Source organism: Dreissena polymorpha, chromosome 1 (assembly GCF_020536995.1).
Source record: "Dreissena polymorpha isolate Duluth1 chromosome 1, UMN_Dpol_1.0, whole genome shotgun sequence".
NCBI lineage: Eukaryota > Metazoa > Mollusca > Bivalvia > Myida > Dreissenidae > Dreissena > Dreissena polymorpha.
In genome coordinates this window covers 24,286,462-24,313,171 of record NC_068355.1, presented here as the reverse complement: position 1 = coordinate 24,313,171, position 26,710 = coordinate 24,286,462, and the positions used below count along the sequence as shown (strand labels likewise).

Below are 26,710 nucleotides of genomic sequence, written 5' to 3'. Positions count from 1 at the left end.
ATGATGTCTCGTTTTTTTATAAATGCTTAATGAAACATATATCTTTATACATATAAACAAGTTGTCTTCAATGACACTTTTGGCACGCACTGGACAATCTTGATAAGAAGTTAAATCTTTGCGAATGAAATGTGAATTTAATACTGTCAAATGCATGCTCTTTATTAACGGCAAATTTAAAAAGTTAAAATGTAATTTAATTAGGCTTTGTTATGCCCCCGGATCGAACGATCGGGGGTATATTGTTTTTGGCCTGTCTGTCTGTCTGTCATTGTGTCATCCAGTCATTGTATGTGTGTGTCTCAAAACGTTAACCTTGGTTAAAGTTTTACAACTTTTGCAATATATAAGATAGCAACTTCATATCTGGCATGCATGCGTATCTCATGGAGCTGCACATTTTGAGTGGTGAAAAGTCAAGGTCAATGTCATCCTTCAAGGTCAAAGGTCAAATATCATTGTATTTTTCGTTTCTAAAACTTTTACCTTTGTTAAAGTTTGGTCATAACTGTTTGAATATTTAAAATAGCAACTTGATATTTCGAATGCACGTGTATCTCATGGAGCTGCACATTTTTAGTGGCTAAAGGTCAAGGTCATTGTTCACGGTCAAAGGTCAAATTTATGGCTTCAAAGCGGCGCAATAGGGGGCATTGTGATTCTGACAAACACATCTCTTGTTTTTATTGGCGTTAGTTTGTTCCCCACCGGAGGAATGTATTGAAAAAAAGCTTTGTATATGTTTGTTCATTGCCAGTTTGAAAAAAAGTGAATAAATGTTATTTTAATAATGGGTGTATATATGGGGTAAATAATGACATTTGTACAGGATTATTTGATTGATAAACACAATTTGATTCACAGACGAGATGATTTGAGGAGTTTAAATGTGTCAAGTAAAGATTTATGTTTGCTGATCTGTTTCATTCTTTGTAAATGTTAATTGTGTCATAGAACATTTATAACAGCTTATATTTTACTGCTTATATTGTTTTGAACAGAAAAGGCAAAAGAAGCATTGTATCTGTGCCAAAGATATATTAAATACTAGTAGGTTAATAAACCGGCGGTAGTTCCTTTGTTATTTAAGAATGGCTATTGCATTAAGCCAGTTGCAAGAGATAGGCCCCGTTGTTTAAATATGCTTTATAACTGTATTATCCCAGATCCATCATTAGAACAGTCCTTATAAGATTTCCACTTATTAATGTATCAAACTATCTAGGCTCTAGCATTGTGGCTTGAGAAAAGGGGATTTGGAGATAAATCTTAAAGTCAGCTTTTGATGCATACGTGTTTTCAGATTTTTATCTAACCTGAGCACAGTGAGCTCGAGGTGGCATATTTTGATAATGTAGAAAATATCTTGGCCGAGTTTACATCTCGGTTACATGTGTTGAAAAGTTAGGTCACATTTATAACTCAATCTGCGAAAACTTCAAATCGGTTAATCTCTGTAAATTCCATCTCGCACTTAATCAAAGACAATTTGCGGTCAGCATTACTGAAAATACTTATATAAGGTTAATAAGATTTTTAATACTTATGTACAATAATATTTATATTGATGAGTCAAAAGATGTGTCCAGCGAACCACAAATTCAAAGAAAAAAACAAAACAGACATTAGCTGATTGTTTTGATCTGATCAATTTGACTGATGATCTTTTTCAATAACAAAAACCAAAATCAATGCTGTATATATTTTTAAGAAGATATTTATTGTTTATATTATTGTCCCCTACCTGTGAAACCGGAAGGGACTTATGGTTTGCGCTCTGTGCGCCAGTCTGTCAGTCTGTCAATCCGTCACACTTTTCTGGATCCTGCGATAACTTTAAAAGTTCTTCATAGTTTTTCATGAAACTTGAAACCTGGACAGATGGCAATATGGAGATTATGCACGTCAATTCATTTTGTTCCTACATCAAAAATTGTGGTTGCTATGGCAACAAATATATAAAAAAATGACAATGGTGGAGTTTCACCCGTAGGGGACAATGTTGTTTGGCAATCTCTTTTTGTTAATAGTATTGTTTGTATATAATATTTTATTTGTTGAGTGCTGATGATTTAGAAATGTTTTTTATAATATTAATACATATACAGTACACAAGCTATCTGACTTATTTGGATTGTTTGTTGCGTTGGGTTTAGTTCACATTTGTTAAAATCATAGCACTGGGGTCGAAACTGGCCCAACCCTGGGGATAATTGATTGCCACCAAATGTATATAGTGAAAACAATTCTCTGAAAAAGCAAGGCACTGATGTTTGGTATTTAGCAAGTTTGTTGAAATCATGACCGTAGGGTAAAAATTTGCCCCAACCTGGGGGTAACTTCATTAAAAGATATCTCTACAGAGTTTAACATGTTGGTGGTAAGTTGAAAAACATGGCCACCAGGGGCGCAAGTTTACTTATTTGGAAATAGTAAAACATAGTGAAGACTATTTAAGGCATGTGCTTAAGTTGGGGAAAATAAATTTGTCCTTTCATCTTTCCTTCTGTCTGCCTGCTGTCCTATAAAGTGCAGTGGTTGGTACATGCGCTGCTCACCTAGGCAATTTGGGTTCAAGTCCCTGTTTCCAGAAGCATGTGAGATTTCCTCCGGGTACTCAGGCTATCCCCCAGACCTCAAGACCACACAGAATTGAAAATATTTCAGTACAACTATATAGCTGGATATTGCAGCTATGCTTCAAAATTCACCAAACTTTCATGAGTTTAGTAAATAAATTAGGTAGGAGTGCTGGGACACACATAATGCAACACATAACGCAGCCAACGGGTCCTCACATAACGCAGCCACTGGGTCCTCACATAATGCAGCCTCTGGGTCCACACATAATACAGCCTCTGGGTTCAAACATAACGCAGCCACCGGGTCCTCACATAATGCAGCCACCGGGTCCTCACATAATGCAGCCTCTGGATCCACACATAATGCAGCCTCCGGGTCCACACATAATGCAGCCTCTGGGTCCACACATAATGCAGCCTCTGGGTCCATACAATATGCAGCCACCGGGTCCTCACATAATGCAGCCTCTGGGTCCACACATAATGCAACCTCAGGGTCCCCAAATAACGCAGCCACCGGGTCCTCACATAATGCAGCCTCTGGGTCCACACATAATACAATTACCGGGTCCTCACATAATGCAGGCTCTGGGTCCACACATAATGCAGCCTCTGGGTCCTCACATCACGCAGCCACCGGGTCCTCACATAATGCAGCCTCTAGGTCCACACATAATGCAGCCACCGGGTCCTAAAATAATGCAGCCTTTGGGTCCACACATAATGCAGCCTCTGGGTCCACTCATAATGCAACCACTGGGTCCACACATAATGCAGCCTCTGGGTACACACATAATGCAGCCTCTGGGTCCACACATAATGCAGCCACCGGGTCCTCACATAATGCAGCCTCTGGGTCCACACATAATGCAGCCTTTGGGTCCTCACATAATGCAGCCTCTGGGTCCACACATAATGCAGCCTCTGGGTCCTCGCATAATGCAGCCTCTGGGTCCACACATAATTCAGCCTCTTGGTCCACACACAATGCAGCCTCTGGGTCCACACATAATGCAGCCTCAGGCGCGGAAGGAGCTCATAAACCTCGACATGCACACATACCTTCTGTCTGTTCCACTTGATTTGTTTCGAGTGTAACTTAAAAAGTATTGGTGCTAGAGAGTAACATTTGCGAGAGTTCAAACAGGCACTATGGTTCCTTTGTTAGTAAAAATAATTTGTTTACGCCCATCTTCGAAGAAGAGGAGATATATTGTATTTGCTGGATGTCGGTAGGTCTGTCTGGTTGAAGACCAGTTCATTTCCGATCAATATCTTGTAAATGGATTCACCAATTGGCTTAAGACTTCTCATGTGCATTGGCCTCTGCCAGTAGATGACCTCTATTGAAATTGGAGTCATTAGGTCAAGGGTCAAGCTTACTGTCACTCTAAGAGTGAAAATTGTTTCCGATCAATAACTTGTTAATGTATTGACCAAATGGCTTGATACTCCTATGTGCATTTGCCTTTGCCAGTAGATTAACCCTATTGAAATTGGAGTCACTAGGTAAAAGGTCAAGGTCACTGTCACCCTAAAAGTGAACATTGTTTCTGATGAATAACTTGTGAATGGATTGACCAATAGGCTTGATACTTCCCATGTTCATTAGCATATGCCAGTAGATGACCCTTATTGACATTGGGATCACTAGGTCAAGGTCAATGCCCTCTTGTTGAATATGTGATATTCAAGAATGATGTCGATTAGATGAAGTATTTTCAAATTATGGACATTCATAAAATATCCCTGGCTATAAGATAATCGATTGGTGAAGTACAACTGTTTACCAAGAGCCGTTAACAAAATGACATAACTGTCACTTTGATACTTGCTGATGTACCCTCACCGTGTTTTCTCTTTCTAACATTCAGGTGTTCCATGATGTAGCCTACCATGCCCACAACCGCGAGAATTTACTGGCAGGCATTGATGAGAATCGAGTCCCTTCTTAGCGAAAATCCAGTTTAGGCAGAAAGTGTTGTCAGATTAATCTGGCTAATCAGAGATGAAACTTTACGCCTAAACGTGCTTTACGCCTAAACGTGATTTACGCCTAAACTTGATTTACGCCTAAACGTGATTTACGCCTAAATGTGATATACGCCTAAACGTGATTTACGCCTAAACGTGATTTACGCCTTTACATGATTTATGCCTAAACGTGATTAACGCCTTAACGTGATTTACGCCCAAACGTGATTTACGCTAAGAAGAGACCTCCTTTAAATGAAAAATACCATAAAAGCCGGAAGTGTAGTCTTTGATTGCTGACTGAACTAGCTAATTCTGGGAATGCATACGTACAGATGCTTGAAGCCCAGTTTGCTCACAATGAGGCACATTTAATAGCAATTCCCTGAACGTCTGATACAAATACAGCAGTTGTCAGTTACTTTAATAAGTGTGTCAGAGTTCGCACAGACCTTGACAGGTGCTTGAATTTAAATGTTCTTGTTGAAAAGTGCTTATTACAGGTATGGAGTGCTTATAAAGTGCTTATGTGCATATAAAAACTTCAAAATGCTTAAAAAGTGCTTATTTTGGGCTTCAAAAGTGCTTGTAAAACTTACCAAGGGTAAACATATATAATTTCATATCTTTTCCATGAGTCCTAAGTCGTGTTTTTTTCATGATTGTTGACGGTTCTGATCTGTTCATACTGGCAGGTACGGGATCGGTACGGGTTTTAGAACGTAAAGGAGGCAACTACTACTAATCTTCGGCCAATTCAGGTCTACTTGTTTTTTTTTTGTATGCATTACAGTGCTGACAAGTTGAAATATGCCAGTGCCATATGAAAGTGCATTTTTCAGAAAGGATGGCTTTTGAAGCACACTTGGGTTGTTGACAACGGCTTACGCCGATTCTGAAGTCAAAGCATCTTGTAAAGTATGCTGAACATAATATATAGAGATCGCTAGTATGGGGAAATCGGCGTTGAAAAGCAACCAGAAGAGTGCATTTAGAACATTGAGAATACATATTCAATACAAATAACAGGTTTTGTTTTGGTATGTGTAATGCATGTGGTCAAATACTATATTATAATAAAATATCTTACTTTTGATTAAATAGTTGTTACTGTAGCAGGGTAGTGCAGACTGTTGTAATTCACATAGAATGTTAAGTTAGAAGAGACCAATTTAGCGAAAATGTTGTCAGTATTGGACACAGAATAATACACAGTTTTCAGTAGGTCGGATTAAAAAAGTGCTTGAATTGTATTTTTTTCCCTTGAAAAGTGCTTAAAAAGTGCTTGAATTATATTGGAGAAAATCTGTATGAACCCTGTGTGTGCAATGAGTAAAGGTAAACTGCACAGATCGGATATGTTAAACCAACATTAAACCAGAACAGTCTGCAAGAATGTTGTTTGCTGATAATCAGTATATAAGGGTTTGAACTGAAGCCTAAAAAGTTGAATCTATTAAGCAAGATCTTTAATTTAATTTAATTTTCTAAGGGACCAACCACAAGTGAAAATGCGTATCTGAGCAGTAAAGGGTGAACTGACTGCTGTGATGTGACTGATATATTGTTAAATATTGCCAAAATGTAAAAAAAATCCTTTATTTTACCAGGTTACTGTGCTGTCACCTGGTGATTGGGACCCCACTATTCGTATCGAGCCTCCGAAATCAGTCCCTCAACAAAGTGCGCAAAAAAAACTGCTCCTAAACCTGCCACCAATGGAGGTGGAAAATCAGCTAAGAAGAGGCGCCGTCCCACGGAGATGACCCTGCCCTACAGCGCTCTGGAAGGTTACATACAACTTACATTTCTGAAACACACTTTGGAAAGAGGACTTAATTGTGCCCAACAGCACTCTAGAAGGTTGCATGCCAGTTGGCAGTTACTAGTATCATAAGAAAAAGAAGACTTAATTGCCCTAAAGTGCTCTGGAATGTTACATACCACTAACATTTCTGAAACTTAGTATCACTATAAACAGAAAACTAAATTGTGCCCGACAGCCTCTGTAAGCAACATTTCTGGAACGTTGTATTGTTTGAAATACAGTCAATCTTGTATTAAGAGACCACTCAAGGGAGTAATCAAAATTGGTCTCTTAATAAAATGGTCTTTAAATAAAAAAGGCCATTCTGGAAGAATGCTTACCCTCAATTTTAATCTATATGAAGGATAATCAATTTTGTCCACACAAACTTGATTTAAACTTTTATAATAAAATGAATATAAACACAATGCATAAACAATATTTTACTTATAATGTGTTTTATTGTTATGCCCCCCTTCGAAGAAGAGGGGGTATATTGCTTTGCACATGTTTGTCGGTCGGTCGGTCCGTCCGTCCACCAGGTGGTTTCCGGATGATAACTCAAGAACACTTGGGCCTAGGATCATGAAACTTCATAGGTAGATTGATCATGACTTGCAGATGACCCCTTTTGATTTTCAGGTCACTAGGTCAAAGGTCAAGGTCACAGTGACCCGAAATAGTAAAATGGTTTCCGGATAATAACTCAAGAACGCTTAGGCCTAGTATCATGAAACTTGATAGGTAGATTGATTATGACTCGCAGATGACCCCTGTTGATTTTCAAGTCACTAGGTCAAAGTTGAAGGTCACAGTGACCGAAAAAAGTAAAATGGTTTCCGGATGATAACTCAAGAACGCTTATGTCTAGGATCATTAAACTTCGTAGGTAGATTGATAATGGCTTGCAGATGACCCCTATTGATTTTCAGGTCACTAGGTCAAAAGGTCATGGTCACGGTGACCCAAAATAGTAAAATGGTTTCCGGATGATAACTCAAAAACGTTTATGCCTAGGATCATGAAACTTCATAGGTAAATTGATCATGACTCGCAGATTACCCCTATTGAATTTCATGTCACTAGGTCAAAGGTCAAGGTCACAGTAACCCGAAATAATAAAATGGTTTTTGGATGATAACTCAAGAACGCGTATGCCTAGGATTATGAAACTTGATAGGTAGATTGATCATGACTCGCAGTTGAACCCTGTTGATTTTCAGGTCACTATATCAAAGGTCAAGGTCAAAGTGACCTGAAATAGTAAAATGGTTTCCGGATGATAACTCAAGAACGCTAATGGCTACGATCATGAAACTTCATAGGTACATTGATCATGACTCTCAGCTGACCCCTATTGATTTTGAGGTTACTAGGTCAAACGTCAAGGTCATGGTGACCCAAAATAGTAAAATGGTTTCCGGATGATAACTCAAGAACGCTTATGCCTAGGATCATGAAACTGCATAGGTACATTGATCATGACTCGCAGATGACCCCTATCGATTTTGAGGTCACTAGGTCAAAGGTCAAGTTCACGGTGACCCGAAATAGTAAAATGGTTTCTGGATGATAACTGAAGAACGCTTATTCCTAGGCTCATGAAACTTGATAGGTAGATTGATCATGACTCGCAGATGACCCCTATTGCTTTTCAGGTCACTAGTTAAACAAGAGTTACATGAATTGCCCTTTGTAAAGTTTGTATGATGTGCCTTTTCAGGTCTATATCTCAGATATGGTACACTATTTTAACATGAACTTGCATGTGTCACTGTTTTTAGATATCAATTAAAAGTGCTATGCACAAGAACCATAACCCTTCACTTTCTTAAATCAGAGTTATTGACTGTGTTTGTATTATTTAACTTTTCAGCGCTATATTTCAGATATGATACAAGATTTAAAAATGAAACTCCAAGTGTGTTTAGAAATCAATAAGGACAATTTCAATGCATGAAAACAATTACCCTACACTTTATTATGTTGTTTTAGTATAATACTGTATATCAAGAGATAAGCAACCATTCATAAACAAACTTTTTTTGGGGGGATATAAATTTAACAAATTTACTTCGTATTTACATGTATGTCCTTGATTGGTGTATATTGTAAAGAAGCCGCACAAGATTGTCTTTAAAACTTTCAATACATAAAAAAACTTTACATGGATAAATAATTGTTAACGCGATAATTAAATGTCAGTATCAGTTAATAGTTTATATGTAAATATTTGAAATATGATTATTAAATTAAGAAATTTAGTTGCGTAAAATAATCTATCATTTATGACCAACTCAATAGCTTAAAAAGAATTTTGCAAAACAGAAATTATCCATAGAGTATATTCATTTAACATAGGTCTGTTGGAATGTTACAGAAATGTTTAAAGCTGAATAGCAGATCTATTAACATATTTCGCTTGACTATACTTATGGCACAAAATTGGCATTGCTAAATTGATCAATTGAATTGATAACGCACTTGAATAATTATAATGGAAATGCTTTACCTTAAAATATTTTTTGGTACAATTATGACTTTTAAGAATTATTCAGTACCATTGCTTCAATAGCTCCTACAATGAAATAAACCTACCCAGTGAATACCTGTAAATTGTAATATATTAATTAGATATGATCGCTCCGCAAACCTCTTTGTGTGAGTGTAGTGTCAGGCAATTTGAAAAGATCTACAATCCATTGAATTTCTTTCATATCATACCTGATAAGTCACTCAAAGCCTTTGACAAGTAAGTTGAAAATAGTTGAAATATAAGAACCATATCTGAAACTTTCAATGTAAAATCAACTTGTGATCAGCAATTTAAGGGACTCGTTCACATATTTGGGCATGTTTAGGCCCCTGAAGGAGGGCGTATATTAGTCACACTGTCAATCTATGCCTGCATTCTGGTGTGTGCATGTGTGAGTATTCTGTCTGAAATTAATATCATCTCTGTAATGTTTGCATTCCTTGAAGGATTTTAATGTCAGTTCATATTCAATCTTCCCTGACTACCATAACATGTGTCCCCGAAAACTTCCATGCTCTTAGTTCAAGTGTCTGATTTGTAACATAAACATTCTTGGAAGAATTTTAATATTACTTAATATCTTTCCCATCATGACCATGTGTCACTCATTAACCCAATTCTCCTTGGTGAAAAGTTGCAGCTCAAGGTCAAAGGACATGAGTACACAGTTCTCCTTTAAAATATTGTTTTTATGCCCCCATTCGAAGAAGAGGGCGTATATTGTTTTGCACATGTCTGTCCATATGTCCGTCCTTATGTCTGTCCACCAGATGATTTCCGGATGATAACTTAGAACGCTTATGCCTAGGATCATGAAATGTCATAGGTACATTGACCATGACTCGCAGATGACCCCTATTGATTTTCAGGTCACTATGTCAAAGGTCAAGGTCACGGTGACCCGAAAAAGAAAAAATGGTTTCCGGATGATAACTCAAGAACGCTTATGCCTAGGATCATGAAACTTCATAGGTACATTGATCATGACTGGCAAATGACCCCTATTGAATGATCCCTATTGATTTTGAGGTCAATAGGTCAAAGGTCAAGGTCACTGTGACCCGAAATAGTAAAATGGTTTCCAGATGATAACTCAAGAACGCGTATGCCTATGATCATCAAACTTCATTGGTACATTGATCATGACTCGCAGATGACCCCTATTGATTTCAGGTCACTCGGAGATGACCCCTATTTATTTTCAGGTCACTAGGTTAAAGGTCAAGGTCACGGTGACCCGTAATAGTAAAGTGGTTTCCTGATGAGAACTCAAGAACGATTATTCCTAGGAGCATGAAACTTCATAGGTACATTTATCATGACTCGCAGCTTATCCCTATTGATTTTCAGGTCACTAAGTCAAAGGTCAAGGTTATGGTGACTCAACTTAGAAAAATGGTTTCCGGATGATAACTCTAGAAGGCTTACGCCTAGGATCATGAAACTTCATAGGTACATTGATCATGACTCGCAGATGACCCATATTGACCTTCAGGTCACTAGGTCAAAGGTCGAGGTCACAGTGACTTGACACAGCAAAATTGTTTCCGGATGATATTTCAAGAAAGCTTACGCCTAGGATAATGAAACTTCATAGGCACATTGATCATGACTCGCAGATGACCCCTGTTGATTTGCAGGTCACTAGGTCAAAGGTCAAGGTAACAGTGACAAAAAACGTATTCACACAATGGCTACCATTACAACTGGCAGCCTATATGGGGGACATGCATGTTTTACAAACAGCCCTTGTTTCACTTATTATAAATTATCATTTATTATAAATGAATTTTGTGTACCGGTACATATTTATTTGCAAAAAAAACATAGACAAGGAAATATTTTTTCCGTGAACAAAGAATTCGGCTAAAAATGTGTAACAGTCTGCATATACATGTGTACATCTAGAACTAGAAATGAATGTCAGAAGCCAAAAGCTATGATATTTTATCACATGTATTTCTCTTTCCGATTCTATATTGTTTTCTTTGCGAAGAAGTCTTCAATTTTTATTTGCTTGCTCATCTGCGATTTTACGTGCACTTTTACTCTTTGACGATTCAAAACCCGAATTTTCTTGTTCAATGTTAAAATTTTTCGTTTTGACATTTTAATTTCTGCATATACGCTTAAGTAAAATCTGACTCGATAATGATACATAATGAGCTGAAAAAATTAAAACACGTCAAATTGAAAACAAAAAAACAGACCTGATTGGAAAATTTATTAAGTAAATAACAATGTGATTGGCTTACAAATATCTACTAATTAGCATAATTACAAATTGGTAAAGTACGGATTTCGACAGATGTTGCCAATTAATACTTTTCTTTCCGCACTTCTAAGGAAATGTTTGTCACATACAGTGCATTGTTTCTGCACCTGTTTTCTTTACTCGAGAAAAATCATCGTTGTCTCTTAACGTTCCACATAGTAAACTATTTAAGCTGTAGACTGTGCGTAATAGGTTCCTCTATTATTCTACTCAATAAATTGATACGCTGTCTACAACAATACAGGTCAGAATCGGTCAACGAGACAATGCATAATCAAAATGGTTGGTGTGAAAACAAAGCAGAGGTGTAACAGTACATCTTATCGGCTTAGATAACCAATTAACACGGATTTGTCCCTGAAAGATCAATAGATTAACCACTTTTGCCGCCCAGTGGTCGCTTAGTTAAAGATTCGGACATCAAAATACACAAAAATCAGCGGTCGCTGGTCGCGTATGACAAAAGTGGCTTAATACAATATCATTATATAGCGAAAAAGCTCTGTGGGATTTCAAAATGGTCGCATAAGACAAAGGTCACATAATACAAGTGGTCGCATCCACAAGATTGACTGTATAAGAATTATTGTATGTCCTTGACGTGAACATAGGCGTATATTTTAATTATTTTTTAGCTCATCTATTTTTTGAAAAAAAAATGAGCTATTGGCATCACCTTGGCGTCGGTTTCGGTGTCCGGTTACGCTTGGCGTTTAGGTCCACTTTTCTCATAAAGTATCAATGCTATTGCATTCAAACTTGGTACACTTACTTACTATCATGAGGGGAATGGGCAGGCAAAGTTAGACAACTCTGGCTTGCATTTTGACAGAAATATGTGCCCATTTTATACTTAGACAATTGAAAATTTTGGTTAAGTTTTGTGTTTAGGTTCATTTTATTCCTTAAGTATCATAGCTATTGCTTTCATACTTGCAAAACTTACTAACTATCATAAGGGGACTGTGCAGGCAAAGTTATGTAACTCTGAATGGCATTTTGACAGAATTATGTGCCCTTTTTATACTTATAAAATTGAAAATTTGGTTAAGTTTTGTGTTTAGGTCCACTTTTTTCCTAAAGTATCAAAGCTATTGCTTGTATACTTGCAACACTAACTAACTAATTAACTAGTATCATAGATATTGCTTTCATACTTGGAACACTCGCAAACTATCATAAGGGGACAGTAAAGGACAAGTTGCATAACTCTGGTTGTCATTTTTACGGAATCCTGGCCCTTTTTTGACTTAGTAACTTTGAATATATGGATACATTTTGTGTTTAGATCCACTTTACTTCTAAGATATCAAGGCTATTGATTTTAAACTTCAAATACTTTCATCTTATCATGAGGGTGCTGTACCTGGCAAGTTGAATTTCACCTTGACCTTTAAATGACTTTGACTCTGAAGGTCAAATTATTAAATTTTGCTAAAATTCCCATAACTTCTTTATTTATGATTAGAATCGATTGATATTTCGACAAAACAACTCTTACCTGGCATACCACAATAGACTTCACCCGAACCATCCTCCACGCCCCCCCTACCCGAACCCCCCCCCCTCCCCCCACCCGAATCCCCCCATTATTTTTGTTTAATGAAATATCATCTACTAAATGACCACCACACCCTTACACTATACCCCCCACCCCCACCCCCAAACAATAATTGTTATGCCCCCGGTAGGGTGGCATAAAGCAGTTGAACTGTCAGTCAGGATTTTAGTCAGTCTGTCCGTCCGTCCAAAATAACTTTAACATTGGCCATTTCTTTATCAATATTGAAGATAGCAACTTGATATTTGGCATGCATGTGTATCTCATGAAGCTGAACATTTTGAGTGGTGAAAGGTAAAGGTCCAGGTCATCCTTTAAGGTCAAATGTCAAATATATGGCGTCTGTTCGTCCGAAAACTTTAACATTGGCCATAACTTTTTTAATATTGAAGATAGCAACTTGATATTTGGCATGCATGTGTATCTCATGAAGCTGCACATTTTGAGTGGTGGAAGTTCAAGGTCAATGTCATCCTTCAAGGTCAAGGTCATACTTCAAGGTAAAAAAATGTATATAAAAATTCAAAGTGGCGTTCTCATGAAGCTGCACATTTTGAGTGGTGGAAGTTCAAGGTCAAGATCATCCTTCAAGGTCAAGGTCATCCGTCAAGGTCAAGGTCAAAATAATAATAATTCAAAGCGGCGTTCTCATGAAGCTGCACATTTTGAGTGGTATAAGTTCAAGGTCAGGGTCATTTTTCAAGGTCTAGGTCATCCTTCAATGTCAAAGGTCAAAAAAATAAAATGTTCAAAGCGGCGTTATCATGAAGCTGCACATTTTGATTGGTGGAAGTTCAAGGTCAAGGTCCTCCTTCAAGGTCAAGGTCATCCTTCAAGGTCAAAGTATAAAAATATATTTAAAAAATTCAAAGCGGCATTATCATGGAGCTGCACATTTTGAGTGGTGGAAGTTCAAGATCAAGGTCATCCTTCAATGTCATTTTTTTAAAATCAAAGCGGCGTTCTCATGAAGCTGCACATTTTGACTGGTGGAAGTTCAAGGTCAAGGTCATCCTTCATGGTCAATGTCATCCTTCAAGGTCAAAGGTAAAAAACACACACACATTTAATGCGGCGTTCTCGTGAAGCTGCACATTTTTAGTGGTGGTATTTCAAGTTCAAGGTCATTCTTCAAGGTCAAGGTCATCGTTCAAGGTAAAAGGTAAAACAATCAAAGCGGCGTTATCATTCCTTCAAGGTCAAAGGTAAAAAAATATTTCAAAGCGGCGTTCTCATAAAGCTGCACATATTGAGTTGTGGAAGTTCAAGGTCAAGGCCATCCTTTAAGGTCAAAGGTATTTTTTATATTTTTTTAGCTCACCTGATTGCTCAGGTGAGCTTTTCTGACCGGTCTTTGTCCGTCGTATGTCCGTCCGTCCGTAAACATTTGCTAGTAAACACTATAGAGGCCACAATTCTTGTTCCATCTCCATGAAACTTGGTCAGAAGCTTTGTCCCAATGAAATCTCGGCCGAGTTTATAACTGGGTTTTGCAGGGTCAAAAACTAGGTCACTAGGTCATAAAAAAAGAAAAACCTTGTAAACACTGTAGAAGTCCCATTTCGTGCTCAAATTTTCATGTCATTTTGTCAAAATGTTTATCTTAATAATATCTTGGTTGAGTTCAAAAGTGGTTCCGATCCGTTGAAACACATGGCCGCCAGTGGGCGGGGCAGTTTTCCTTATTTGGCTATAGAGAAACCTTGTAAACACTCTAGAAGTCACAATTTTTGCCCAATCAACATGAAAGTTGGTCAAAACATTGGTTCAATTGATGTCTCGAATGAGTTTGAAAATGGTCGAGATCGGGGAAAAAACATTGCCGCCAGTGGGCGTGTCATTTTTCTCTATATGTATTTAGTGGCAGTTTTCCCTATTTCAATAGAGAAACCTTGTAAACACTAGAAATCACAATTTTTGCCCAATCATCATGAAAGTTTGTCAAAAAAATGCTTTTATTGATATCTCGTAAGAGTTTGAAAATGGTCAGGATCGGTGAAAAACATGGCCGCCAGTGGGCGAGGCATTTTTTTCTATATGTACATAGTGAAAACATGTGAACAGAGTAGAAGTCACATTTTTGGCCCAATTTTCATGAAATTTGCTCAGAACATTTGTTTCCTTGATACGAGAGTTGAGTTCAAAAATGGTTCTGGTCAGTTGAATAACATGTCTTCTGGGAGGGGGGCAGTTTTCTCGTTGTGCCCCCTCCCCCTTTCGAAGAAGATGGGGTATATTGTTTTGCTCATGTCGCTCCGTCAGTCCACCAGATAGTTTCCGGATGATAACTCAAGAGCGCTTATGCCAAGGATCATGAAACTTCATAGGTACATTGATCATGACTCGCAGATGACTCCTATTGATTTTCAGGTCACTAGGTCAAAGGTCAAGGTCACGATGATCCGAAATAGTAAAATGATTTCCGGATGATAACTCAAGAACGCTTATGCCAAGGATCATAAAACTTCATAGATACATTGATCATGACTTGCAGATGACCCATATAGATTTTCAGGTCACTAGGTCAAAGGTCAAGGTCACGGTGACCCAAAGCAGTAAAATGGGTTCCGGATGATAAATCAAGAACGCTTATGCCTAGGATCATGAAACTTCATAGATTCATTGATCATGACTGGCAGATAACCCCAATTGATTTTCAGGTCACTAGGTCAAAGGTCAAGGTCACAGTGACCCAAAATAATAAAATGGTTTCCGGATGATAATTCAAGAACGCTTATGCCCGGGATCATGAAACTTCATAGGTATATTGAACATGACTCACAGTTGACCCCTATTTATTTTCAGGTCACTAGGTCAAAGGTCAAGGTTACAGTGACCTGAAAAAGTAAAATGGTTTTCTGGATGATAACTAAGAACGCTTATGCCTAGGATCATGAAACTTCATAGGTACAATGATCATGACTCGCAGACGACCCCTATTGATTTTCGGGTCACAAGGTCAAACGTCAAGGTTGGGGTGACCTGAAATAGTAAAATGGTTTCTGGATTATAACTCAAGAACGATTATGCCTTGGTTCGTGCAACTTCATAGGTATATTGGTCATGACTCGCAGATGACCCCTATTGATTATCAGGTCACTAGGTCAAAGGTCAAGATCACAGTGCCAAAAAACGTATTCACACAATGGCTCTCAAGGTCACGATGACTCAACTCAGAAAAATGGTTTGGGAATGATAACTCAAGAATGCTTACGCATAGGATCATGAAACTTCATAGGTACTTTGATCATGACTCGCAGATGAAATAATGATGAAACTTGACCAGGATAATTTTCTGGAAAATAACTAGGTCAAGTTTGACATTTGGTAAAGATTGAATAAACAGACTCTTCTCAGGTGAGCGAACTAGGGCCATCTTGGCCCTCTTGTTTTTTCCGAAGTGGCACAATAGGGCGCATTGTGTTTCTTACAAACACATCTCTTTTTTTTCAAACATGGTTTTATATTTATTTTCATTATTTTATTTTTAAAATACCGTCCAACCATCCCACCCAAGAATCCCCCCCGCCAAAATAATTTTTTTTTTTTTTTTGCATTTTTTGCATTTTTGGAAGATAATATAATAAATAACCACACCCCCACACTATACACCCCTCTCCACTCCACCCCTCCATCCTTTGTGATTGATATTGAGATAGGTCTCTACATCTTTAAAAAGAAAAATATATGGGCGGTCTGCACCTGCAAGGCGGTGCTCTTGTTTCATTTCTCCTGCAACTTTTTAGAGGCGTAGCTCTATCAGTGGTTAAAGGATACAAATGAAACTTCATATTAATGTTCAATAAAGTTTTAAGCGTTTTGCATCGTACATTTTTGATAATTTTAAGAACAGTAATTGGTCTCAAATGTCACTGTTTTTTTTTCTCAAATAAAATCCTTTTTTATTCTGATATCAACATTAAAATTATAAACTATATGTGTGTGTTTGTTCTTAAAAAGTAAACTACCGGTATATAAATCAATAATGTCAATAATTTAAAAATTAATAAATTGAAACATATAAAGTAGTAATAAGTGTGGTTATGGGCAAACAATCAAACAACAAACAGCAATTAAAATATTCTTAATTTAAAATATATTAATTTGTGATAAATACGCATGCTGATCACACATCGTCATCTTTTCATTTGCTTTATTGTCTTTCATTGGCATTCGCTGCGTGATGGCTAATAGGCAACACCCCTGAAAACACAATGCACCTAATGGGTAATAAAGTTATAAACAATTAGCGCTAATTCATTACCATTCTACATAAACGAAGTTAACGCATTCGATACAGCTGTACTGCACACGCGTTTTAAAGAAGTGTAACGTGCCAGTTAAGTACCTTGTGTAATCTACATCCCTTTGTGTCAAAACCGGATTAATCTTGATTACGAAACAGCAGTGAATGTGTGCATGAATTATGTTGGAATTTAATGCCTAATGTATACGGTAAAGTTTTAAAATATTGTTTAACTTAGTGTTTGTTTTTGTTCAAACATAGAGCATGATTACTCGTTAGGATCTTAAATTCGCCGATCGGTCGATTGACGCAGTTTATGAAAAGTAATGCCTGACGATTAATAATGGTTTCACAGTAACCATATACTATTTTACTGCTTTCATGTTTAATTGAAAATCACATCCCTGGACATTTCTGTGATTTTCCTTTTCAGGTTGTTCGGAGGTTTATTAAAAAAATCTCATCCTTGTAATTGTGTCCTTTTTTTCATTTTCAGGTTGTTTGGAGGTCTGATACAGGATATCAAGCGTTAGAAGCCATGGTACCTGAGTGACTTCATGGACGCGCTCCACGTGCAGTCCCTTGCCTCATTCCTGTTCCTCTACTTCGCCTGCCTCACTCCTATCATCACCTTTGGGGGACTGTTGGCTGCGGCGACAAAGAACGACTTGGTACGGTTACATATAAGTACAATTTGGTAAGGTAACGTTTAAGTATAACTTGGTAAGGTAACGTTTCATTACAACTTGGTAAGGTAACATTTCAGTACAAATTGGTAGAGTAAAGTTTCAGTACAACTTGGTAAGGTAACGTTTCAGTACAACTTGGTAAGGTAAAGTTTCAGTACAACTTGATAAGGTAACGTTTCAGTACAACTTGGTAGGGTAATTTTTCAGTTCAGCTTCGTAAGGTAACGTTTCATTACAACTTGGTAAGGTCACGTTTCAGTACAACTTGGTAAGTTTACGTTTCAATACAACTGTGTAGAGTAATGTGTAAGTTAAATTTGGTAACATAAATTTTCAGTTCAACTTGGTAAGGTAATGTTTCAGTTCAACCTGGTAGGGTAATGTTTCAGTACAACTTGGTAAGGTAACGTTTCAGTACAACTTGGTAAGGTCACGTTTCAGTACAATTTGGTAAGGTAACGTTTCAGTACATCTTGGTAGGGTAACATTTCAGTACAACTTGGTAAGGTAACGTTTCAGTACAAGTTGGTAGGGTAAAAATTCAGTACAATTTGTTAGGGTAATGTTTCAATACAACTTGGTAAGGTAACGTTTTAGTACAACTTGGTATGGTAATTTTTGCCCAAACGTTGACCCCAAAACACCACTGGTAATTTTTCAGTCTTTTCTTTGTGTCTGAGATGCAGGTGTCGTGTAGGACATGAACATAAAGTACTGAGCCGCTCTCTGAGAACGGGGGGCTTAATGCATGCCTGAAAAGTGTTTTCGCAGATAAGCCAATGCAGATTTATGTATTCTCAATATGAATTTCACTACCAAGACTACCTTAAAACAAAAGAAAACACCGTAAAAAAAGAAAGTGTCATGATTGATAAGCCCATATGGACTGCACCAGCCAATCATAGATGACACTTATTATGCCCCCCCTTCGAAGAAGAGGGGGTATATTGCTTTGCTCATGTCGGTCTGTCGGTCTGTCGGTATGTCGGTCTGTCGGTCTGTCGGTAGGTCTGTCCACCAGGTGGTTGTCAGACGATAACTCAAGAACGCTTGGGCCTAGGATCATGAAACTTCATAGGTACATTGATCATGACTCGCAGATGAACCCTATTGATGTTGAGGTCACTAGGTCAAATGTCAAGGTCACGATGACTCGAAATAGTAAAATGGTTTTTGAATGATAACTCAAGAACGCATACGCCTAGGATCATAAAACTTCACGGGTAGATTGATCATGTCTCGCAAATGACCCCTATTGAGTTTGAGGTCACGAGGTAAAAGGTCAAGGTCGCGGTGACCCGAAATAGAAAAATGGTTTTCGGATGATAACTCAAGAATGCATACGCCTAGGATCATGACATTTCATGGGTAGATTGATCATGACTCGCAGATGACGCCGATTGATTTTGAGGTCACTAGGTCAAAGGTCAAGGTCACAGTGACCCGAAATAGTAAAATGGTTTTCGGATGATAACTCAAGAACGCATACGCCTAGGATCATGAAACTTCACAGGTAGATTGATCATGACTCGCAGAAGACCCCTATTGATTTTGAGGGCACAAGGTCAAAGGTCAAGGTCACGGTGACCCGAAATAATAAAATGATTTTCGGATGATAACTCAAGAACGCTTTTTTTAGGATCATGACACTTCATATCTACATTGATCGTGACTCACAGATGACCCCTATTGATTTTCAGGTCACTAGGTCAAAGGTCAAGGTCAAAGTGACAAAAAACGTATCACACAATGGCTGCCACTACGACGGACAGCCCATATGGGGGGCATGCATGTTTTACAAACAGCCCTTGTTGCAAATGCATTAAGCCCCATTTCCCCAGAATGAGGCTCATTATAAAACAAAAACACATATATTTTTAGGGTGCTCTGGAGAGTCTGTTGACGGGGGCGATCAGTGGGGTGAGCTACGCACTGTTTTCTGGGCAGCCACTGACCATCCTGGGATCCACTGGTCCCGTCCTTGTGTTTGAGACCATCCTAGTCGACTTCTCCGAGTGAGTGCTGGCCTGTGCAGTCTTTTTGGGCGCTAAACGTATTTGTTAGAACGAACCAAAAACACAACATCACATAAATATCGTGCCTTTATTTTACACCAACCATTGGTAAAGCTCCCACTGGGATTTCACTATTTCTTTGTTGATAATATAGGATGTAGGGTTGTGGTTTTAAATTGAGAGTCATCTCATTTCAAATTATCACACGTATGGAATGTTAAATGTCCAAGTAAGTTATTAATGTGTGTAATAATATGAGTGCAAATGGCACAAATGAGAAACTGGCAATAATCAGAACATTGTGAAAATTAGTGATTCTCCAGTATCTTTTATTTGCTCCCTCAGGGATATTTGTCGATTCTACCACATTTCTCAAGCATTTACATTGAAACGTGAAATATGCCATTATTATTTAGTGGAGACACGCAAGATTTTCATCCTGAGTGACACATTTCTGAGTTATGTGCCCCAGAACATAACTGGCACAATCCTAACCCTATGTTAGTAACGTTTGTGACACAGCTCTTGTTTAATTAATACAATGTGCCTCGTTATGGGAAAAGTGGGCTTAATGCATGTGCATAAATTGTCATCCCAGATAACCCTGTAAAGTCGGCACAGGCTAATCAGGGATGACACTTTCTTGTTTTAAGACATTTTGTGTGTAAAGGAAGTATTCTCCAGACCAAAATCTAGTCTTGACCGAAATTTTTGTCCCTGGTTAGCCTGTGCAGTCCACACAGGCTAATCTCGGATGTCATTTCACTCACATGTATTTAGCTTTTCCAGTAAAATGCTCAAATGTGGCTGCTCTGATCTCTCTGCCCTGCTCTATTGGCATGATCGTGTATGGAATTATCCATCATCTTTATGAAAGAGGCAGTTTTCAAGCTAATTGGAATCACCCAAAAGGCCCTTTACAATCGCGACCCAGATAATATATCCTGCAGATGCGAGGCACCAGATGCAAACAAAACCGAAGCTGGAAATAATTCAAGTGGGCTTTTGTCGAATGTGACACTGGGCGGGAATGTTTCGTCAACTGTGAGCTATGTTCTGGGAACTGTAACAAAGAAATGGGATAAAATTCATCCGGATTTTTGTGAAGCAGAGGGCGGTCGACTGCATGATGACTGTAAACACGTGGAGGACGTGTTCTTTTTCTCGTGAATTCTCTTCATTGGAACATTTTTACTGGCCTATGGTTTGAAATCTATGCGCAATGGACGCTTCTTCCCAACCAAAGTAGGTTTGCTGTGATTAAGCATGAATTTGAGCTGTTCTCTGGCAAAACAGGGTTTTATGCATGTGCGTACAGTTTAGTTCCAGATTAGCCTGTGAAGTCTGCAATAGATAATCTTTGATGACACTTTTCACTTGAATGGTACTTTCATTTAAAGAAAGTTTCTTCTTAATGAAAATCCAATTTAGGTGGAAAGTGTTGTCCCTGATTAGCCAGTGCGAACTGTACAGGGTCCCTGATTAGCCAGTGCGGACTGTACAGGGTCCCTGATAAGCCAGTGCGGACTGTACAGGGTCCCTGCTTAGCCAGTGCGGACTATACAGGGTCCCTGATTAGCCATTGCGGACTGTACAGGGTCCCTAATTAGCCAGTTCCGAAAGTACAGGGTCCCTGATTAGCCAGTGCGGACTGTACAGGGTCCCTGATTAGCCAGTGCAGACTGTACAGGGTCCCTGATTAGCCAGTGGGGACTGTACAGGGTCCCTGATTAGCCAGCCCGGACTGTACAGGGTCACTGATTAGCCAGTGCCGACTGTACAGGGTCCCTGATTAGCCAGTGCGGACTGTACAGGGTCCCTGATTAGCCAGTGCGGACTATACAGGGTCCCTGATTAGCCAGTGCGGACTGTACAGGGTCCCTGATTAGCCAGTGCCGACTTTACAGGGTCCCTGATTAGCCAGTGCGGACTGTACAGGACCCTGATTAGCCAGTGCCGACTGTACAGGGTCCCTGATTAGCCAGTGCCGACTGTACAGGGTTCCTGATTAGCCAGTGTGGACTGTACAGGGTCCCTGATTAGCCAGTGCAGACTGTACAGGCTTATCAGGGTTAACACTTTACGCATATACATTAAGGACAGATTTTTCAGAATGAGGGTCATTTAATTTTACAGATAGTTCAATTAATTTCAAGCTAAAGTAATGTTACGTATGTTAAGTGAAAACAATATTATGTTTTGACAATATTTTGTGTTTGCTTTAAGAAATCCAGAAGATTGGCATCAGGCTTAAAATGAACTATAGGTTTTATATTTTCAAAGTTGACTATGACAAAATTATAAGATTTTAATGTTAACCAAATGTTATGCGGCATCATTTAAAATACATATCTGCCAACTACGGCACCAATGTTTTTTCGACGGGGTCAGTTTGGACGCCTATAACATTTTCATTAAACAACTCAAAGGGCGGATATTTGGCTTACGTATCCTTAAGGGATAAATGCGCAAGTATATAACACGAAATCAAGTCATTTATTTCAAACTTCAGATATTTTGAACAAAAAGCAGTCATGTTCAATGATTTGTCGGAAACTGTCACTTTTAACTCGTTCACATTTCTTAAACCTTGAACAACGAGTCCACAATTACCTGGTGGCGTCCTCAGTCAATGGACAATATGTTCGTAGCAACGATTTAGGCCTTACTTGCTTTATATAATTATACCGAACGAATTTGTAACCTACCTGTTTACGCGGTCGAGTAAAGCTATCTGCCATCGACGGAACATTCTGCCATCGACGTGACGCGTAATACGGTGTGATTAAGTTTCAAGTAAGTCAGTGGTCTGCCGACCCCAAAATTGCAAGTGCCAATTAAGTTTCAAGTAAGTCATTGGTCTGCCAAAACCAAAATTGCAAATGCCAATTAAGTTCTAAGTAAGTCATTGTTCTTCAAAAACAAACCATTGCAAGTGCCAATTAAAATTCAATTAAGTCGTTGGTCTGCCAACCCCAAACATGCAATTGCCAATTAAGTTCCAAGTAAGTCATAGGTATGCCAAACACAAAATTGCAAGTGCCAATAAAGTTCCAAGTAAGTCATAGGTCTGCTAACCCAAAAATTGCAATTGCAAATTAAGTTTCAAGTAAGTCATTGGTCTGCCAACACCAAAATTGCAAGTGCCAATTAAGTTCCAAGAAAGTCATTGGTCTGCCAACACCAAAATTGCAAGTTCCAATTAAGATCAAAGTAGGTTATTGATCTGCCAACCCCAAAATGGCAAGTGCAAATTAAGTTCCAAGTATGGCAGTGTTTTTTCAGCACTTTGTTTAATGGGACTGGGTCTCTTTGGCTTTGGGGTTATCTTGTTGTTTTGACTAAAATTTAAAAAAAGATGGTTCTTTACTTACGAAAAGGTTAAAATTGAGTATTAACATAAAATGTTTTCAAAATTATATTTACTTTGGGTTAAGTTAATATAGTGCTGATCCATGAAAAACAAGATGTAGTATAGAGATATAAACTAATTGTTGAACTTTATTGATAAAAAGATATCATTGTAATTATTCTTTTTAGAAACCTTCAATCGGAAATTTAAGGTATTCAGTAGAGAAAAACAATGCTTCTGAGATTGGAAGTGGGATCGAATTTTGTTTCTAAATTTCATTAAAAAATCACTATGGGTTCTGTCGTGGGGTTGTTCAGAGCAGGTTCCATGTAAGTTTGTGGAGTGCACTTCTACCACATTCCTTTAGCGATTTTATTAGTTCAGCTGTTTTCTGAGAAACCCTGAGGTATTGTCATATCCAGCTCATCTTTCCGCCGTCCGCGTCGTGCTAAAACTTAATGTAGCTGCACCTTGATGAGTTCTATATGCCACACCCATATTTAGGTCACTAGGTCAAATGTCAAGGTCACTGTGACCTCTTATATACAACTTTAACATGGGCTCTAAAATCAAAGTGCTTCAACCAACAACTGTGAATTTTCATACACGAATGTAGATGCACCTTGATGAGTTGTACACACCAAAACCTTATTGGGTCACTAGGTCAAAGGTCAAGGTCACTGTGACCTCTGATATAAAACTTTAACAAAGGCTCTAAAATCAAAGCTTTAATTTATTCAAAACTGCTCCCACAGTCGAGCATTGGCATCCGCTATGCGGTGCTCTTGTTAAAACTGAAATGTATGAAAGCACTATGATGTTTAGTTTGACAAGAATCCATTTTCATAATAATCAATACACATATGGTGAGTTATTTGCGTTTGAACATAGCTGACAAATCGAGGGTGTTTGCGTGCTATTAGCCTCATTGTGGCCTTGTTGTGACAAAGCTCTAGTTGTTTTTGTTCACTTCAAAATACTGTTAAACCCTTTACCACTTAAAAGCAGAGTGAAAATGGCTATGTGCAACCAGCAAAAACCAGCACAGGCTGTGTTCAACTCAAATTCTGTTCAAGTTTCATGCTGTTTGCTGCTAATCAGTACCTAAGGTTTGGAGATGAAGCCTTACAAATTTAAATCTAGTAAGAAATTAAATATAACTTTGTAAGGAACTATCAATGCGTCAAAATACGTATCTTAGTGTTAAAGGGTAAATTAGGTACATGCATCTTAGTGGTAAAGGGGTACCGGTACGTATCTAAGTGGTAAAGGGTTAAGTATTATCTAAGTGGTAAAGGGTTAAATACGTATATATGTGGTAAAGGGATGGATACATATCTATGTGGTAAAGGGTTAAATATGTATCTAAGTGGTAAAGTAATAAATAAGTTGTATCTTAGTGGTCAACAGGTAGATATGTATCTAAGTGTTAAAGGGTTAAATACGTATCTAAGTGATAAAGGGTTAAATACATATCTTATTGGTAAAGGGTTAAATACGTATCTAAGTGATAAAGGGTTAAATACATATGTTATTGGTAAAGGGTTAAATACATATCTTAGTGGTAAAGGGTTAAATACATATCTAAGTGGTAAAGGGTTAAATACATATATAAGCGGTAAAGGGTTAAATGCATATCTTATTGGTAAATGGTTAAATACGTATCTAAGTGATAAAGGGTTAAATACATATCTTAGTGGTAAAAGGTTAAATACATATCTTATTGGTAAAGGGTTTAATACGTATCTAAGTGATAAAGGGTTAAATACATATCTTAGTGGTAAAGGGTTAAATACATATCTTAGTGGTAAAGGGTTAAATACATATCTAAGTGGTAAAAGGTTAAATAGGTATATAAGCGGTAAAGGGTAAATCACTTATGTTTGTCAGCATGATATTTTGTGTTGTTTTTTGTTTTTTGTTGTTTTGTTATGCCAACCTTCGAAGAAGAGGGGGTGTATTGTTATGCACATGTTGGTCGGTCGGTTGGTCAGTCGGTTTGTCGGTTGGTCCGTCGGTCCGTCAGCCGAATGGTTTCCAGATGATAACTCAAGAACGCTTACGCCTAGGATCATGAACTGTCATAGGTACATTGATAATGAATCGCAGATGACCCCTATTGATTTTCAAGTCACTAGGTCAAATGTCAAGGTTACAATGAAAAAAAAACGCATTCACACAATGGCTGCCGCTACAACTGACAGTCCATATGTGGGGCATGCATGTTTTACAAACAGCCCTTGTTTTCAAAACTTGTTCATGGAATCGTAAATTTGAAGATTTTTTATTTGAAAATAAAGCATTTGCGACGGTCATTTGAGCTAAGCTGAGGTGTGACTATATTTGTCTTAGACACAGTTGAAAATATATTTCTGGTATTTTACTAATGGAACTGAGTAAAAGTTTTTGTAAAATCGCATCTTTCATTCAATCGTTACGCCTGTTTATAAGTTTAATCTAGATTGGAGGAACTATTAAATTTTTGTATTGCATTCTGTCTGTTATTTCAATGCAGGTTTTTTTTAGAAAAAGGGGAAGACGCTGGATGAAAGGGGAAAATGACGTGCAAAAGAGACATATTTTGAGAAGAAATAAAAACTGGTTTAATCAATGTCTATAACTCATCTACTCTGATTTTAGGATTTTTCACCACTATCTGCGCCTCCGAAAAATGGAGGCATTCCCAAAGTAAACAGCCCCATACCCAATCATATCTAGATGACAATTTTCCCAATTACAATAAAACAGTTTTCTGTCAAAAATCATAAAAAAATGTTTACAACTACTAATTACATTTTGAGTGACTTCCCTTTATCCATTACGTGATATAGCATTTGCTTGACTCAGAAGAAAGCACGTTTAGTTTGAGGATTCTTTTAACAACTTTTACAGCGATGAAGTGCGAAATGTTCCGCATGACTTTGCAAACATTATAAGGAACCGCAAACTACTCATTCTAATCCAACTCCGTAGACGCTTATTTCTATTTTAACGTGTTTTCGTGACCACCGTTCATAAGCTAGTATTGCGATGGATAAATAAGCAATCAACATTAACAATATTCGATTTAAAGCTTAAATAAATGCAAAATATATATGTTTTGGTGAAAAATGATATTCTTGGAGGGGAAATTGTATTTTGAGTGGAACAAATTCAGGTAGGGGAAAACGCTGACTATTGACGTCACATTCTTAGTTAAAAAACCTAAGCTATTATTTGACTTTGAACTTACTTTTTACAGCAGACAAACCATCTGAGCCGGGGTTGGTTCATTCAGCCGTTCAACGAGAAGAACCCCAAGTGGCTTTGTGTAGCCGTGATTATCCCTGCCCTTTTGGCCACAATCTTGTTGTTCATGGACCAGCAGATCACGGCAGTCATCATCAACAGGAGAGAGAACAAACTGAAGGTTTGTCTAGTGTTAATGTTTGTTTTTAGTCCCCTACCGGTGAAACCGGAGAGGGACTTATGGTTTGCGCTCTGTCAGTCTGTCTGTCAGTCTGTCCGTCACACTTTTATGGATCCTGCGATAACTTAAAAAGTTCTTTATATTTTGTTCATGAAACTTGAAACATGGACAGATGCCAATATGGACATTATGCATGTCATTTCATTTTGTTCCTACGTCAAAAAATTCTGGTTGCTATGGCAACAAATAGACTAGAAATACTGC

At 38.0% G+C, this 26,710-nt stretch overlaps 1 pseudogene; it reads left to right on the top strand.

Annotated features, from left to right (window-relative positions):
- LOC127848234 (electroneutral sodium bicarbonate exchanger 1-like) overlaps nucleotides 1-26,710 on the top strand; it is a 61,195-nt pseudogene that overhangs the window by 11,554 nt on the left and 22,931 nt on the right.